General features: G+C 42.9%; 2 long non-coding RNA genes across 3 annotated transcripts in view; both read left to right on the top strand.

The window, feature by feature from the left end:
- Positions 1–18992, top strand: part of LOC131516112 (uncharacterized) — an 85022-nt gene that overhangs the window by 871 nt on the left and 65159 nt on the right. The gene's annotated exons all lie outside the window — the stretch shown is intronic.
- On the top strand, positions 37–7389 carry LOC131516113 (uncharacterized). Of its 2 annotated transcripts, none has more exons than XR_009263899.1 (2): positions 37–147; positions 6751–7389. It is a non-coding gene; the product is annotated as an uncharacterized LOC131516113 (long non-coding RNA). The 2 variants fall into 2 exon arrangements; XR_009263900.1 differs by lacking the exon at positions 37–147 and adding an exon at positions 170–537.

The following is an 18992-nucleotide window of genomic DNA, read 5'->3' as shown; positions in this document are numbered from 1 at the left end:
ACAAACCCAGGTGGGACTGGTAAGGGGCCGGGACAGCCCACCCCCGGCGCGCGCCCATAGGCCGGCTGTGAGCCCCGCCTGGTGCGGATTGGTTGTAAATGGCCACCGAGTCATATCATAGGCTCTCCCACGCACCGGATGGCGCAGGTAGGCAGTGCGTGATCAAGCAGTGGTGACCAATCGGGATACGCAGGCGTACACGTGCACAGGCCGCTTATTGGCTGGAGCAAGGCACAGTCCTGGGGCAGTGACCAATAGTAAGGCGGTGCGCCCATGTGGACAGATAGTGGGAAACAATATTTGTTAGGGAGGGGGCGGAACCGGGAATCTCCGGCTCTCAGAGAGTCAGTCGTTCCCATGGTTACGAACGGGGGCGGGGTTTCTGGCAGCAAGGGGGAGTGTTTGCAGAAGTCGTAGGGTTCGCTCTGGAATATGAAGTTGCGGCTCCAACTGGCGTGTATTTATGATTTAATCTGGATTTAATACTCGTGGGGGAAAGACGTGCCCTGGAAAATGGAACTCAGCAATAATTCTCTTGTGAGCTTTGGGGGGAGGGGCTGCCTGGAAATTTAGTGGCTAACTTGGCAACTACTAACCTCCAGGTTTTGGAGCCCCGCCTGTCCCGGGTTTTGGAATTCCCAGCCTGAGAAAGAGCCTGTAAACTGGAAGAATGCGGGCTGTAGAAAGAAGGGTGTAGTTCTCAACCTGGTACAACCCCTAAGGAGTTCTGGGCTCACGGCCTTTCTAAGCAGGGGATAGCCAGAACACTGATTCTTCCTGCTATAAGTAAGATCATGAATCAGGTTGTTTCTAAATAATATATGCTACCCAAGTTTCTGCTCCACCCGAAAGGATTTCCTCCTGACCTCCGTGTCACAGTCCAGAAAATTTCTAGTTGCTTTGATGACTTGTTCTCCACACCTACGGCTCCTTTCGCCTGTCCTCGTTTCAGTTTGTCCTTTAATGCTCCATTCCTTCTCTAGTCTCAATTTTGTTTTACCATCTAGCTTAGCTGACACTATCTGGCCATTTTCTAACCCTTTTAAGTTCTTCTCTTACTAAATTTCCAAGTTTGTGAGCTGTTATCACAGATTGATTTGTACTGAGATTTAAAACCTTTCCTGGGGGCGCCTGGGTGGCGCAGTCGGTTAAGCGTCCGACTTCAGCCAGGTCACGATCTCGCGGTCCGTGAGTTCGAGCCCCGCATCAGGCTCTGGGCTGATGGCTCGGAGCCTGGAGCCTGTTTCCGATTCTGTGTCTCCCTCTCTCTCTGCCCCTCCCCCGTTCATGCTCTGTCTCTCTCTGTCCCAAAAATAAATAAAAAATGTTGAAAAAAAAATTTAAAAAAAACAAACAAACAAAAAAACCTTTCCTGAAGTAGCACTTCCTTCCTCCCTCACTCCCTCCCTTCCTCTGTTTCTCTTTCTCTTTCTCCTTCTCTTTCTCTTTCTTTTTCTTTCTTTCTTTCTTTTTCCTCTCTCCCTCCTTTTTCTTCTCTTTTCTTTCTTCCCTCCTTCCCTCCCTTTTTAACTTCCTTCTTTCCTTTCTTCCAAAAGAAAGGTTGCTTTACTGCTTTCTTTGAGCTTAAATTGTAATGTGGAACTTTACTAAGGCTTTGCAATTTCAAAGTGTCTTTATCACTTCTCAAAGAAAGCAGGAAAGGACACAAATCTCTGTATAAAGTTCTGAAATAGCTGTTATTTTCTGATCATTTTATGTAGAAGCGTCCTCAACATGCAATTATTTGGCCGCTTTTCTTTATAACACAACCTGACCTTATATACTTATTTGCATATTGTTTATCACCCCTGTTTGAAGCACAGAACTTGTTCTCCTCATTGTTGTACCTCTAGCACCTAACAGAGTTTAGGACACAATCAGCACTCAATAAATGTTTGTTGACTTGATTGAATGAATGAATCCTAACTCATACAGTATTTTTTGGCTCTGCAATAAATGTATAGTACTCTGCCTCTTACTCTAGTCGTCTTCATCCTCTCCAGGCAGAGAGGCCATCTCTCTCCCTTCCAAAATAAGTGGCTGAGAAAGGGGGGGAAAGAATAGGGCCCTAACAGTTCTCAAAAGGCAGAAGTGCACGTATGACATTCTGTGCTGAAAAAGATCAGGCTCCCTTTGCTCATTTGTCAGTTAATAATACTTTGAGTACAGGTAGCAGAATGCATGGCCAAACATTGGCTTAAACAATAAGTATATTTCTTGTGTACGAGACCAGAAGTCCAGTAGCAGGAGCTCTCAAGGTTGGTTCATCAGACCCCTCTTATCTTTCTCCACTTCCATATTCAGCTCCCTTCCTGGTGGCAGTGGTTACCACAGCTCTAAGTATCCCAAGGCAGAATTTCAAAAGTAAAGTGAGGGAGTCCACGCTGGAGGAAAAAAAAAAAAAAAAAAAAAAGTAGGTTTTTTTTTTTTTTTTTCCCCCTTCTCATCCTCTCTCTCTTCTCTTGGAAAAAAAAAATCTATTTCCTAGATGCCCCAATAGACCCTCTTACACGTTGGCGAAAACTGACTCATCAACTCACAAAAGGAAATGAGATTTTTACAGTTCACTCAGACCAGTGATTTTTCTCTGCGGTTAAACAGAATCAGAGCTCTGTTAGCAAATGGCTGTTGAGTGGGCGATCAGAGCCATTTGACTGGCTTCAGTGGGCCTGGCCACGTTTGTGGAAGAGTATAGCCACCTCAGCCAAACCTTAAAAAAGGAAGGTATTAAAACAAGAAATATTCTACAACTAGGCAGATGGTAATGTATTTGGTGACCCACCTCATTCACAGATAAAATTCCATTTTTGTTGCGCATATGTTATTATGACTATACAAGTTCGGCTAACATTAATATAGCAGCATATAGCATATTAAAAAGTAAAAAATCCAATCTGATAGTCTCTGTCATTTAATTTATGTGTTTAGACCATTTACATGCAATGTAATCTTTGATATTGTTGGTTTTAGATGTATCATCTTATTATTTGCTTGATTTGTGCCTCTCTTGTGTGCATGTGTGTTTCTCTGTTCCTGCTTTCCTGCTTTCTTTTTAATTATTTGAATGTCTTTTAGTAATCCATTTAAATTTATCTATCAATTTTCAGACTCTAACTCTTTGTAGTATTTTTTAAGCGGTTTCTCTAGGGATTACCATGCCCCTTTATGTCATAGTTGGCATTTATATTACATCCACATATACTGATAACTCTACTAGACAATGTTTACATTTTTGCTTCAGATAGTTATACATATTTTAAACAATGCAAGACAAAAATAGTCTATTACAATTACCCAAATAGTTATCATTTCTGTTGCTCTTTCTTTTTTTTTTAATGTTTACTTATTTTTGAGAGAGAGGGAGTCAGAGCATGGGCTGGGGAGGGGTAGAGAGAAAGAAGAAGACACAGAATCCAAAGCAGGCTCCAGGCTCTGAGCTGTCAAGGCAGAGCCCGACATGGGGTTTGAATCCACAAACTGTGAGATCGTGACCTGAACTGAAGCCAGAAGCTCAACCAGCTGAGCCACCCAGGCTCCCCTGTAGCACTTTCTTTATTCTGAAGTTCTAAACTCTCTAGGAACATCCTACGTTGAAGAATTTTCTTTAACATTTGTTTTAGAGAAGGCCTGTTAGGAATGAGTTTCATTATGACATTATTACTGAAAGACGTGCGTGCTGCGTATTGAATCCTGAGTTGGAAGTTCTTTTCTTTTCACATTTTACAGATGTTATTCCATTGTCTTCTGAGAACTTTGGTTTCTAATGAGAAACCAAGCAGTCATTGAGTTGTTTTTCCTATATATATATAATGGGTTATTTTTTCCGTCTGCTTTCTATATTTTTTCTTTATCTTTTCTTTTCATAAATTTGATGAGTTGGTTTCCTTTGAGTTGATTTTGTGTGGAGTTCTTACAGCTGTATATTCATGTCTTGAACCAAATTTATGTTTTCTGGCATTATGTCTTCAGATTTTTTTTCTGTACCAATCTCTTTGTCGCTTTCTTTTGGGACTTAAATATCATGAATATTAGATATTTCTGATACTGTCCCATGAGACCTTGAGACTCTGAGTTTTTCACTTTCTTTTCCCTCTCTGTTGGAGAAATTGGGTAAATTCTATTGATCTGTTTGGAAGTTCACTGACTCTTTTCTTTTCTTTTCTTTTTTTTTTTTTTAAACGTTTATTTATTTTTGAGACAGAGAGAGACAGAGCATGAACGGGGGCGGGACAGAGAGAGAGAGGGAGACACAGAATCGGAAGCAGGCTCCAGGCTCTGAGCCATCAGCCCAGAGCCCGACGCGGGGCTCGAACTCACGGACCGCGAGATCGTGACCTGAGCTGAAGTCAGACGCTTAACCGACTGAGCCACCCAGGCGCCCCGCACTGACTCTTTTCTTTGTCACCTTCATTGTGTTTTTGATATCATCCAATGAATTTTTTATTTCAGATATCATATTTTTCAGTTTCTGTTTCTATGTAAAGATTATCTTTCCATTCATAATGAGTGTCTACCTTTATCTCTTTGAGTATGACTATAATAGTTGTTTAAAGGTCTTTGAAAAAAAAATTGGTACCTGGGTAATCTTGAGCTTGACATCTGATTGTCTACTTCCTTAAGAATCAGTCACACTTTCCAGTTTTCTGTATGTTTAGGAACTTTAGATTATATCTTAGACATTTTGAATATTACATTATGTTATTTAAAAAAAAATTTAACATTTGTTTATTTATTTATTTTCGAGAGGCAGAGAGAGACAGAGCACAAACAGGGGAGGGGCAGAGAGAGAGGGAGACACAGAATCTAAAGCAGGCTCCAGGCTCTGAGCTGTCAGCACAGAACCCAACACAGGTCTTGAACCCATGAACCATGAGATTATGACCTGAGCCAAAGTTGAATGCTCAACTGACTGAGCCACTCAGGTGCCCCACATATTACGTTGTGTTAAAATCCTCTGGAGACTGTCCGCTGTTTTCATTTAATGGGCAGTGAACCCGGGTATGTTCAGCCTCTTCTGGACTCACCTTCTGTGGGCAGATTTTCCAATGTCAGTTAATTTCTCAAACCCTTTGCTCTCCAGCCATGGGTCTTTTCTCCATGTGAGCAACTCAGAATGAGCCCGGAACTTGTGTCAAGTCATGCACAGAATTAAGGGCTACTCTTCTCCACTTCTTTCCTCTCCATCGTTTGTCCCATTTTCTACGGCTTCTGGGGGCCCCTTTCCTCTGGAGAGAAATTTACTGTTTCTCTAGAAGTGTTAGCCACACATGCTGCTAAGTAGTTTTCTGCAATTGGAATTACTCTCAAGGCAAAGCAGTGAGGAAAAAAACGAGAAAAAACATGGGGATTTCCCTAAACTCCAGACCTCAGGGTGCTCTTTTCCCATTTTCTGTAGCCAGAAAGCCAAGTTTTCTCCTTAGGTTTTAGGTGGTGCCAATATGACTAACTTATTGTAGCCCCAGTACCAGAGCCTGCTCTTAGGGAAGAGCAGAAGAAAAAAGAGAAAAAAAAAAAAAAGAAAAGAAAAGAAAAAAGAAACAAATGTATGTGAATCCATACTGACATAAGTAAATGATTACATAAATAAATAAATGGAGGAGAAAAGACAAACCTTCCTTATGGAAGAATTCCCAGTAAGTGATGTAGATTCTCTTCGTTCTCTCCTTGATTTTGCACCAGAGTTAGCGATTTATCTCCAATCCAGAAAACACTATGGACATCATCAGTTATAAATTATGTTGATAGCGTGTACCTCTGATAGGATATCCCGAAAGCAGCACATCACTTCTTTTGATATTCTTAGACTCCAGTCTAAGCATGAGCAAAAGACCAGCACCCTCAGTTTGAGGGACATTTTCCAAAACACCTGACGCGTACTGCTCAGAACTCTCAAGGCCATAAAAAGAAGAAAAGACTAAGAGACTTTCAGACATGAGACTAAATGCAGTATGGTTCCCTGGATTGTATCTTGGGACAGAAGGACATTAGTGGAAAAAACAGTGAATCCAAATAAAGTGTGGAGTTCAGTAATAGTAATAGACAGGTAATGATAAATGGTAACTGTACCCATTAATAGTTTCTTAGTTTTAACAAATGGACCATAGTAATGTAAGATGTTAACAAGGACCAAGTTCAGACCCAAGGTATTCTCTGTTCATGACAGTGCCCTTCATTATCATGGTTAAAGGGCAAAGGGAAAAGAAGGAAGGGAAGAAGATGGAAGAGAAGGGGAGAAGAAAAGTGATTATTTTATTTTTTAAAAAAATTTTTAATGTTTATTTGTGTGAGAGAGAGAGAGACAGATAGAGTGTGAGCAGGGGAGGGGCAGAGAGAGAGGGAGACACAGAATCCAAAGCAGACTCCAGCTCCTGAGCTGTCAGCACAGAGCCCAACGCAGGGCTTGAACTCACGAACTGTGAGATCATGACCTGAGCCGAAGTCAGATGCTTAACCAACTGAGCCATCCAGGCGCCCCGAAAAGTGATTATTTTAATAAGAGGAAAGAACAGATGTTCACCATGCCCCGTTTGGGGTCCCTACCATCACAGTATGCTCTCTGTTGACACAGAGGTGCCCCTCTCTGGGTTAGCAGTACCTTCCTGGAAATGGGTAGCACTGTATCTGGAGCACCTTGTCTATCCCCAGGCCTAAAGTGATGTTCCAACTTCTTCCAAAACTGATTTGTGGCAGCTGCCGAGGAAATAACTGAAATGAGCTGTTTTTTTTTCTTTTTCTTTTTTTAACTTGAAGGAAAGTTTGAAGGGAGAAAACGTATGTGAGAAAAGAGAACTGAGGATGGGAAACAAGAGTAAACAAAATACAACCAAAAAAAGAAATACTGGGGACAGATTTGCTTGACGCTCCCATTTGATGGAGAGGCAGGACTCTTTTGCTAAAGATACCTTATTCTGAATAGCAGAAAGGTCTGCCTTCTTCCTGCATGGCTCACACATGCATAATGCAGGTGAATTGTGACAGCAACAGAAGAAGCACGTCAAGGAAGTGTTTCCTGAGACTGAACTGATAGATTACGGTTCCATTACTGAAACCGAACAGGCAAACATGAGAACAAGACACACAAGATAAGTAACAATTAAGGATCTTAAATAAATATGATGAGATCCGTATTGAACGCCGAGTCAATGGGAAGAGCTGGTCTGTGACCAAACATCATCTGTTCTACATAATTGCCCTTTACCATTCTGTTGCCCCACAGGCGTCTGCCCTGATGGATATTGCCACTTGGTAACTGACTAGGATGGATTCCACAAAACACCTTCTTGCAACTATTTGGGGGCTCATGAGGAATTCTAATTGGATTAAATAATAAAATCAATGGAAATCGTAAAGCTTTCCTATAGTGTAAATTATAAAAAGTTTAAAAAATCACTTTATGAGTCAAGTCTGTTTCCCAGTGGATTCACGCAGAGAGCATGTGAGGGTAGGAGTGCCCTGTGCTCCTGTTTTGGTCCCATTCAGACCCTTCTTCTCTGGTCTGAAGCCCTACCCACCAGTTCCCAGCTTAGTATTTACATTTGCAAGCCTATGTAGCATTTATATAGCTCTATATGTTTGTTCTCCACACGTATGCACGAATGCGTAAAATCACACTGTAGTCATGGGCTCTGCTCCTGGGTTTTCTTCACTTCAGCATATGCTGAAGCCTGTTTTATCAGGACGTAAATGTCTGCCTCGTAGGTTTTATGAATAACAGAGGATTTCATGGTGCGACTACGCCATTGTTTGTATCATCACAGCTCACTAATAGGCATTTGTGTTCCTTCAGATTCGGAGCTGTTAGTAATAGTTTTACACACACCCTTCTGTAAGCCTCTGCACAATTATTTCCCCTAGAAAGAAACCCTACAGTGTGATTGCTGGGTCAAAGGATATGTCACTCACTAGATACTGCCAAATTGCCCTCCAAAAAGATTATACCCTCATCATCCGTGTGTGGGATCACTTTCGTCTTGCCAACATTGGATAAAACCAGCCCAAGATGTTTGCCTATCAGTTGGGTGGAAAGTAGTATTTCATTGGGGTTTAAATGTACCTTTATATGAATATGAGTGAGATTGAACATATTTTCATAGGGCATGCTATTCTATAAAATGGCAGTTCATCTTTCTTGCTCTTTTGAAGGTCCTCCCTTTACCAGGATTATGAAGACTTCACCTGTATTTTCTCCTTTTGTTACATTTTTTTTTTTTTACCTTAAGCTCTTTACCTTTGAGTATCTTGTGGAGAAAAGTAATCGTTTTTTCCCTCAAAGAGATAGCTAATTCCTCCAGCATAATGTATTGTTATTTATTTCCTTTTCCTACTATATGGAATATTCATTTTTGTCACATAATGAATTGACATAACTTTATCAGCCTTTTTTTAAAAAATTATTCTCCTTTGTATTGCCCTGTTGTCTGTTCATACTCCTAAACATTTTTGTTTATTTCAAGTTTTTCTATAGTAAGTTTTGATAACTAGCAAGTGGGGCAAATATCACTTCGTTCTGTCCTTTACACATTATATTTTAGCTTAAAACACTTTTTTTAAGTTCGTTTATTTTGAGAGAGAGAGAGAAAGAGCATGCACGTGTGAGTGGGGGTGGGGGGCAGAGAGAGAGGAGAGAGAGAATTACAAGCAGGCTCTGCATGCTGTCATGCAAAGCCCCATGTGGGGCTCGAATCCACAAACTGAGATCATGACCTGAGCTGAAATCAAGTGTCAAATGCTTAACTGACTGAGCCACCCAGTCACCCTATTTTGGCTATTTTGTACACATTTTATCTTCCTGGAGAAATTTTAGGACTAACTTGTCAGGTTTTCATCAAAAAACTTGGACATTTGATTGGAATAGCATTGGGAAAAGATTGAATTTATCAGTTGTAAAGGATTAGCATTTATAAATATTGAGTTTTCACATGCAAGTGCTTATGTGTTCTTCAATAAAATTGTATCTCTTTCTTCCTCTGGTCTCTCCTATTTCTGGTGAGGTTGATTTTTATGTATTTTCCCTGCTATTTTGACATAAATGGGATTTTTTTTTCCCTCCTGGACATTTTCAGATTGGTTCCTGCTAGTGTATAGGAAGGCTGTGTCTATCTTCTCCTGGACCTCAGCGCTCAGCGGGCTGTCTCCATCTGTTAGATTACAGAGCTTATGAAGCCTTCCAAGGTTTTTTAAAAGGTCAGGTTGGTCACAGGAAAATGGGGGTAAATAAGGCATAATGGTATAAAAATGATAAATTCTTTCACATATTCCAGGTGTCAATTTCCCTGTGTCGTTCGGACCGCGTGGGTTTCCAAGGGGAACACAGTATTGGGTGAGGCAGGGAAACCTTCCAGCTTCCCACGTCACATGTCAAGATAGTGGGCCCCTTGACCTTTGGCATTGGCTCCACGGCCCCACAAGAAGTGGGGCTTCTTGTGTGCTGGACATTCGGAGGCATGTGGAGAGCTGATCTCTGCCTCATGTGAAGGCCACAGGGGCAGAAAAAAGACTAGGGGCTTTTGTTCTTAGGTTCAAACCATACTACCAGCACTGGCTCTATAAAATTGAGGAAGGGACTCCGTTCTCTGGGCTTCAGATGTTAATGCCTTCCTTGCTGTACATCTCTCGTGTTAAACGGACCATTCTGTGCCCAGTAAATGGTTGCCCTCGTTGTTGTTCGTGAGGTGATGGTGGTGGAGATGGGCTTTGAGTCTGACAGGTCTGGTTTTGAGCCCTGGCTCTGCCACTTCCTGATGGCATGAGCAGGGACAAGGTCTTTGGATTTCTTAAGCTCCAGTTTCCTCAGAGTCGGTTGGTCTCGTCACAGTGTAAGGATTCGGTGAGAAGACATATGTGGTAGTTCTCTGTGAGCTGCCACATTTCACGTAACCATAGCCGGTAATGTCATTTCTGTCATTTTTCCACCTTTGGGCAAGAAAAAAAGTTCTCGCGGAGATGTTAAGAAGAATTGTATTTTATTAGCTCACTTAAAAAAAAAAACAAAAACATTTGGAAGTATAATCGTTAAAGGGAGCTTCAAATATCACTTGTGTCCTGTGAAGAATTTTAGGGTTTTGAATGACTGGATTTGTATAAGTTTTAAACATGTTCTCAACCGGGCCGTTTTCCATAAATACATGGAATGAGGATCCCAGGTAATGATCCGAACCATTCGCTCAAAACCTAACGTCTAACTTCTCTCACAAAGCTGAGCATCGGAGGACACTGCTTTTCGAAGGCATAATGAGACCAGTTTATAACCTTGTACCTCGAGCCACACCATCATGGATTTTTTGGGGAAACAGTGGTGTCTCAGTTCCATTGGGCCCAATATACTTTCAGTGTCATTAGTGGAGTCAAAATACTCCATTGCATTTATTCATTGAACTTAGGCTAGCATAGAGAGAGGTAGTTCGATTATTGTAAATAGAGAAATCAATTGATTACCACAAATTTTGAGTTGGGGTCAGAAGTTCTTTAAAATTGGACACAGTGGGTTGTGGTGTGAGAACTAACATTTCATGGAAGGAGACCTATTGCCCAGGCTCTGTTTTTATAGATTCTGCATCCAAACAGTGGCTGATTTACACATTCTAGAGGACAGGCCAGATGCTAACCAGCCACCAAGATGTGGCCACCATGTATCTATCTGTCCCCGAAAAAAACTGAAGAGTGTTTTGTGAATGTTTCTAGGGTGCCTGAGGGGCTCAGTCTTTTGGGTGTCTGACTTCGGCTTGGGTCATGATCTCACGGTTCATGGGTTTGAGCCCCACGTCGGGCTCTGTGCTGATGGCTCAGAGATTGGAGCCTGCTTCAGATTCTGTGTCTCCCTCTCTCTCTGCTCCTCCCCTGCACTCTGTCTCTCTCTCAAGTATAAATAAACATTAAAAAAATTTTTCTTTTAGAAGTAATGAATGTTTCCAGGTGGCAGTTTAAGACTGCCAATTACATAATGCATCAGATTTGTTGTCAATATCCACAAGATTTCAATTTACTATTCAATGATTTTCAAAGAAGTAACTTACTTTAAGCATTGACTGGAAAAAATCCACCTCTTCAAATGCATATGGAAATGATATGCCCATGTGGATCAGAGGTTGATTTACAGGCAGGCAGCTTGGAGATACTGACTCTTGTTTACTAAACACCAAGTGGCTCACCTGGTTTTTCACACCCACAAGTGGTGAAAGGCACTGTGAGTGAGGTCAGAGGCATGTCCCCACCCTGAGAAAGACCTTTGTCCTTGATGGAAAGGTGGCAGAGGTGAAGATTCCCAGTTTATTGGCAGGAGTTTATTAAACTTGGGTTTTATTAGTGTCCCTCCCCCCAACCCCCAAGGTTTCATGCTTAGGACACAGAATTGTATTCACGGGAGAGATATGAATAGACGATATTCATCTCATAATGCCCAGACTTGGGCACACCTGCTTTCTGTACAGAGGAGAAGCTGAGAGGGACAGTGGAAAGTAGAGTAGTGATCACTGCCTAGCCCAGACCCAGTTCAGGGCAGAAGCACCCCAGAGCAGTGGCTCTGAGCCTGGGTTCTGAGAGCTTTTAAATAACCTGGAGAGCTTTAAACAATACAGATGCTTGGGCTCCACTCTGATCGACTGAATCCCAGCCTCTGATCTGGGCACTAGTGTTTATTACGAGCTCTCTAGCTACTTTCCAACTTAAATAGCATGTCTGGAGTGAGGACCATTCATTGTCTCAAAGACGAGTTAGTTCTCATCGATCCCAACCAATGGAAAACAAAGCAACCTGGTAATCCTTATGTATTTAGACATTGGTGCTGTGAAGGTTTAAAGTTATAGATTAAAAAAAAAAAAGGTATGGAAGGTGTGGGTTCTTCACCTGAGGTCCATGAGATCCTAGGGGTTTCTTAACCCCCTGATATTGTGTGCCAAGCTTTGAGCATATGTCGGTCTCTGTATTCGAGGCATGGAGAGACTTGGAGAAAGGGTTCATGCCTTTCAGAGGCTTCCCAAAAGGAAGCCACAGACGGGTAATATTTTAGGAGCTGCGGAGGGAAAAAGCACCTTCATGAAATTCATGCCCACACAGACACACACACACCACACAAGTTTGAAGAAAGAAAACCTGCAGGTGGGAGGGTCCTGAGTGCTTCCGCAAACTTTCACTTTTTTCCCATTGTTCCCCGCTCTCTAACTGCCCTGGTGATCAGTTCCTGGTGCCTACAGCTGTTCCCACCTAATGATTCTTGGCCCCGAGAACTCACTTCCCTGAGCGAGTTCAATTTTCTCAAAACTACAAACGAAGAAGTAGAGTAAATAATCAAGATGAGCAAACAAGGAAGGAAATAATAGGTCAGATGGAGAGTCTCTTTCTCTCTTTTTAAGAGACATTTCAGATGGAGAGTCTTTTAATTCTTACTATGCTCATGCTCCAGATTTCTGTTCCACTTCCCATACATCTTAACTGGCTTCCCCCCAGTCCTCCATTTCCACTTGGCCGGGACCCTCTTACTCCTGGCTACATGGGAACGTTCTCATGAGCCAAAAGTCTCTGGCAGATCGGTGAGACACGGTGATAGTTTCTGAAATGTGAGACATGCTTCATGCCTTCGGCACCTTTCCACTTCAGTCTGTTTTCCAAGCAAAAATGGTTTGAGCTCACCCGCCGATTCCTACCGGTTGATAAGGGATTCTTAGCGCAACTTCCTAAACTGAAAGATGCACATGAATCCCATGGCTTTCTGGCCGAAGTGCAGATTCTGATTCCCTCTGAGAAACCCGTGTGAGTAGACAGAGCCTCGAGGCTTCTGTTGAGAAGGACTCTGAGGTGGGGACCCTTTGGCCATGTCTGCCAGAGGGCTGGGGATCTGACAGAGCGGATGGCACCTCCCGGTTCAGGTTATCAGCCCTGCGCCCACCTAGAACATTCTGTAGTTGCCGCAGATAATGCCATCCCAGCGGGGCTCTGTGCTTCCCCTCTCATTGCTGAGCTCATTCCTTCCTTTAGCTCAGGAAGATGGCATTATCCCTACAAGCAAGGAACAGCTCACCTTACATCGCAGCCAGAGAGCCCATCTCAGCAGCTCTTTGCAAGCTCACTCCCTTCTGCTGATTGGACGGGTTTGGGGAGTTTCTGCTGCCCTGCAGCCCTCGAGGTATGACCAGAGCCCCGGTGTTCCACGAGCGTCAGTCTGCAGCCCTTCCAGCTGTCCCATTTCTTGCCCCCATCCAGTGTCCCGTCTCTTGCCCCCATCCAGGCACCTGTTCTTGTTCTCCGCTGGGTGTGGAGCCTAGGCCTGAACCCTAGATGCCTTCTTGCCTCCCTTCTCTTGAGGCCTGCTTCTGATGCCGCTGGTCCAGCCCAGATGGAGTGTGAGGGGGCAATGCAGACTGCACATGAACATAGACACTGGGACACGACATCTTGCCCCATTTTCCCAGACGGTTGCCCCTGGGGCCGATGCCAATCCTGTCTGCACCAGCCTTCGTTCTGCTGCTTTGACTCGGTGAGTCAAACGTCCCTGGGTCTTGCTGTTCCAACCCTGGAAGCTGCTGGCGTGTTAAAGGATTGCTATTGCTAGTAGTAGGAGTAATAATTAAAACAAAAAAACAAAAAAGCCAACCAGTAGCGATTAGCATCGATTGAGTGCTTCCTATGTTGTAAGCTCTGGACTAAGCGTATCACATTTGTTGTTGCATTTAATTCTCAACAAAACCCTATGAGATAGTTTCTGGTTTTTGGCACAGTTACCCCAATAGGGAAACCGAGGCCTTGGACGGTTAATTAACATGTGTCCAAGGTCATTCAGAGAGTGAGAGGCGGAGTGAGATTGGAGCTCACCGTTTTCAGACTGAGGCCTGTGCCTCTAACCACGATGACACGTTGCCTCCACTGCCAAGTGCCAAGCCTGTCCCTGATTGACAACTGCTAGACTGTCAACCTGAAAAAAAAAAAAAAAAAAACCCTCCACACCTCCCCCCCCCGACCAAACAAAAAAAACACTAATGAGTTTCTTTTCGAAGCTGCCGAACTTCATCTGATCCTGCAGCATTTGATTCTGCGTCTGAGGCGTCTGATTCTGCAACGTTTGTGCTCTGGGCTTTGCATAAGCAAAGTTCTCAAAAGTTCGTGGGCATGCTTTCTGCATATAGATGACTGCTCACGGTTTAAATACCCGAGAAGGGATTCGATACCTTCTGTCGTCCCCGATGGGTTGTAGGGAATTAGTAAGGAAACATGACCAGCCGTCAATGGAAATCATTAAGTGTTTCATGCCCAGAGTGGTTATAAAACTGTGCTTGCAGTCGATGAGATAATGGAACAGCGGCCTGAAGCCACCATATGTCAATGGAAGGCAGGAGCTATGAGACAGTTGGCCTTCATAGCCTGAATATGAATATTTGGTCCAGTTGCCAAAAACTTTGGCCTCTCCTGGCACACGATGGCCCTGGCATACAGCGGCACTGCCACATGGATTCAGCCTTTGCAGAAAATAACATTCCAGAATAGCTTCTCTGGCATTAGTCGCTGCTGCTTTGCATTTGTATTACATTTGTCCTGAAGGATGTTTCAGGAGTTCTTAAAAGAGTTTTCTGAATGCTGGTAAGCGTCTGAGGGGGCCCTCAGTGCTCTGTTTATGGCATCTCCTGGCTCGTACTTTTGCAAGGGACTCCTGGGCTCGTGAGGGGCACTTCCTAAGGAAGCCATGCAGTCCTGTGTCCAGTGCTGCCACGGCCACCGACAGCCGTTCGCCGGCGGGGTTCTTTGGTGGTAGGCGACAGAAATCAACTCCGGATAATATCAGTAGGAAAGGACGGGTGTCTACTGGAAAGCATATGGTGGCTTACAGAACGAAAACCGGAGGAACCAGACAAAGGACAGGACAGGATGTGGACAAGCTCGAGAAATCCAGACACCAGGGATTCATGTTCTGCCTTTCCAAGTCGTTCACTGTTAGGATGAAACTATTCATTCTTCCTCTGGAGTCAGCCAGTCAAGATTCCTGGGGCAGGGAGCGTTTGGCCAGCCTTACTTCAGTCAAGAGCCCACTTTTGGGGGGGCACCTAGGTGGCTCAGTCGGTTAAGCATCCAACTCTTGATCTCAGCTCAGGTCATGATCTCACGGTTCGGGAGTTTGAGTCCCGCGAAAGGCTCTGCTCTGACGGTGTGGAGCCTGCTTGGAATTCTCTCTGCCCCTCTGCTGCTCATGCTCTCTCTCCCAAAATAAATAAATAGTAATAGTAAAAAAAAAAACAAAAACAAAACAAAAAAAAAACCTCAAAAAGAAAAAAAAAAGAGTCCACTTTTGGGACTAAGTAGGGGAAACACCTTGACTGACAATTCTGTTATGGCAGCTGATTGCCAAACTGACCTCAGTGGTCCCCCTCCTAGTATTCATGAACCGCTCCCCCCACCTTTTTTTAAGTAGGCTCTATGCCCAATGTGGGGCTTGAACTCATGGCCCCGAGATCAAGAATCGCCTTTTCTACTGACTGAGCCAGTTAGGCATACCCAGCCCCTTTAATGTGACTTTCAATGTTCCATCGAGGGGAGGTGTTTGTGTACCCACCCTTGAACCTGGGCTGGCCCAGCGACTTGCTTTAGCCCACAGTGGGTGGCTGCCATTTCTGAAGCTAGGCTCATGGGGCTCAGAAGCTTCTGCTCTCTTTCTTGGAATCTTGTCAGTCCCTGAGAGCAAGTCCTGGCTAGCATGATGAGAGAGGAGAGGCGTGGAGTTGAAGGGAGTTGTCCCAGCTGAGGTCACCTTAGCCAGCATATCCCTTATCTACTACTATGCATCAGATTATTCCCCAAACGAGTGGCTTAAAACAATAATGGAAGTTGACCACCTCACACAGCTTCTGAAGTCAGGAATCCAGCTGCACCTTAGATGGGAGGTTCTGGAGTAAGACCTTTCATGAGGTTTCAGATAAGGTGTAGGCTGAGCCCGTACTCCTCTGAGACTGGAGGATTCACTTCCAAGGTGACTTCCCCACATGGCTGGCCAGTTGGTGCTGTTTGTTGGCTGGAGGCCTTACTTCCCAGGAAGGCCTCTCTCCACAGAGAGATGGCTGCCCCCTCGCCCTCCCCACCCCAGAGTAAGCAATCCAAGAGGGCAAGCTGGAAGTAGCAGTGCCTTTTCGAACCCAGTCTCAGAAGCCTCATACCTTACATTCTACTTATTAGACATGAGTCACTAAGTTTGGCCCATGTTCGAAGGAAGGGGAATTACGTTTCGCCTTTTGAAAGGAAGAATGCAAAAGAATTTTCAGACACATCCTAAAGCTACCACAAAGGGTCAGCCTCCAGTAACCCCTCCAGCTGACTACAGATATCCGCCTAGGTGAGCCCCCAGGATCAGCCGGGCCAGCCCACATCAGCAGAACTTCCTAGCTAACTTGCAGTCCCATGAGCTAAATAAATGCATGTTTTAAATCACTAGGTTTTGGCATGGTTTGGGATAGAGCAAGAGTTAATTAATATACCTACTGGGACCGGGTGCAGTGAGCAAAGGCTGATTCTCCCAAGGAGGGTCAGGATGCTATCAGACACAGGGGTCTGTTAACATACCTGTCTTTAATGGCACAGATCAATGTCAGGCAGTGAAATAACCACAGTGGTAGAGGCATTTCAAGGTCCAGAGTTCTCACAGATTAGAAGCTCCTGGAACATAAATGTCATGTTTACCTTGCAAAGGAGAGCACAGTCAGTGACTGCCTCTTGATGAAGGAAGAGAATGGTTGATCCTGGGGGCCTTTGCTCCGAGTTACCATCTAAGCACGGTTTTCAAAGCTCAATGGGAATTTCTGAATTACTCAGCAGTCATTACTGAATTATTCAGAGGGCTTTGAATATGCAGTGCCTCAAAGGTGTGGAGTAGTGTGACATGATTTAGAAAGTAGTAGTGTGGGGGTCCTAGAACCTAAGGTCCAAGGAAACACTGGTGGAAAACCAGTATAAGGAAGTAGGAAAGGGACAGAACATCAAAAGCTTTACACGTGGTTGGTCACTCATCTTTGTGTTCTAGGACAATAATAGTTGATGCATGCTGTCTGGGTGTAATTATTAACAGGGCTCCCTTTCACTGTCAAAAAAGCCCTGGTTTGGACAAATAAATTACGTGGTCAGCGTAATCCTGTGCTGTGATGAGAAGAACCAGTGTCCACAGTTTAATCAATGACTAGGCTTTCACTCTGCAATGAAACCATGAAAAAAACATAACTTTTTTGAGATGAGAATAAAGAGAAAAATAAGAATGAAGGGAATTATTTCTGGTGAGTGATTGCCAAGGCAAGACTTTCAAAAAAGTCTTTTTTAACCTTGTTTTCCGCAGGATTATATTTTAATGTTTTATATAGCTTCCTGTAAGAAATGCAAACTTAATATTCGATATGAACTGACAATTTGCTTTTACTATGTGTACCAGGTAAGGACTTTTATGACATACCATTGTTTGAAATAGTGGTATAAAATAAATATATATTTTTTTCTGATCAGAGAAAACAGTCATGGAAGAAACTTCATTGTTTTTCTTTTTCTACATAAGATTTAATTACAAAAATAATGCTCTCGATAATGACCCATGAGATACAGAGATTTATAATAAGAATTATTATTCAATTCCTCCTGACAGTCAATCATTCCTTCTGAGTTAGCTCATGGACTTTCTTACCTACAAAATTATCAAAACATTATCATATTTTATTGAAATATTCTATAATTTTATTTATAATATTGTTATGTTTGGGCACTTAAACATAGGTAAAATTTTGGATATGATGTGAGATCAGACTCTAATTTGGGGCACCTGGGTGGCTCAGTCAGTTGAGCATCTATCTGACTTTGGTTCAAGTCATGATCTCATGGTTCATGAGTTCAAGCCCCACATTGGGCTCACTGCTGTCAGCTCAGAGCCTGCTTTGGATCCTGTCCCTTTCTCTCTGCCCCTCCCCCACTTGCACTCTCTCCAAAAAAAAAAAAAAAGATAAATAAAAATTATCTATAATATAATAATTTATTGGGTTTTTTATTGGACACTTTTAATCACTAATTTAAAATGCCTATTAATATTACCATACATATATGCTTAGTTTGGGGATTTATCTTGTGTCCCATTAATCTATGTACATAGTTTTACATTTATAAACCACCATTTCAATTTCTATGGCTGCATATTATGTTTTAATATTTGATATCACAAAGCCTTTCTCATTGTCCTTGTTTGTCAAAAAATCCTTACTGGTGATGCACTTTTTTTTTTCTTTCCAATGATTTTAGAATTAGGTCTTCAAGTTCCTGTTTTAAAAATTTCTGTCTGGGAGCTTCTGGGTGGCTCAGTCAGTGAAGCATCCGACTTTGGCTCAGGTCATGATCTCAAGGTTTGTGAGTTTGAGCCCCGAGTTGGGCTCTGTGCTGACAGCTCAGAGTCTGGAGCCTGCTTTGGGTGCTGTGTCTCCCTCTCTCTCTGCCCCTCCCCTGCACGCACTCTGTCTCTCTCTCTCTCTCTCTCTCTCTCTCTCTCAAAAATAAATAAACATTAAAAAAAAGATTAAAAAAATTCATGTCCACCACAGGGGATTTTTAGGACAATGAAACTATTCTGTATGATAATGTTCTGGTGGACATTATACATCATGATATTATGAATTCATGAAAACCAAGACAAAAATAAACTGTACGATACAAAAAGTAAACCTCAATGTAAACTATGGACTTCATTTAATAATGATATATCGATGGGTATTGAGGAGGGCACCTTTTGGGATGAGCACTGGGTGTTGTATGGAAACCAATTTGACAATAAATTTCATATATTGAAAAAAAATTGTAACTTGCCTGGGCTTCAAAAAAAAAAAAAAGAAAAATCAAAGTAGCTGAAAAAAAAATAACAATGATGTATCGATATTGGTTAATCACTTGTAGTGATGGTAATGCCATGCAAGATGGTAATAATAAGGGAAACTGAGGGCACAGGAAAGGGGGTATATGGGAACTCTACTTTGTATTCAATTTTTCTGTGAATTTAAAAT

Source organism: Neofelis nebulosa, chromosome 7 (assembly GCF_028018385.1).
Source record: "Neofelis nebulosa isolate mNeoNeb1 chromosome 7, mNeoNeb1.pri, whole genome shotgun sequence".
NCBI classification, from domain to species: domain Eukaryota; kingdom Metazoa; phylum Chordata; class Mammalia; order Carnivora; family Felidae; genus Neofelis; species Neofelis nebulosa.
This window is presented reverse-complemented; position numbering and strand designations above follow the sequence as displayed.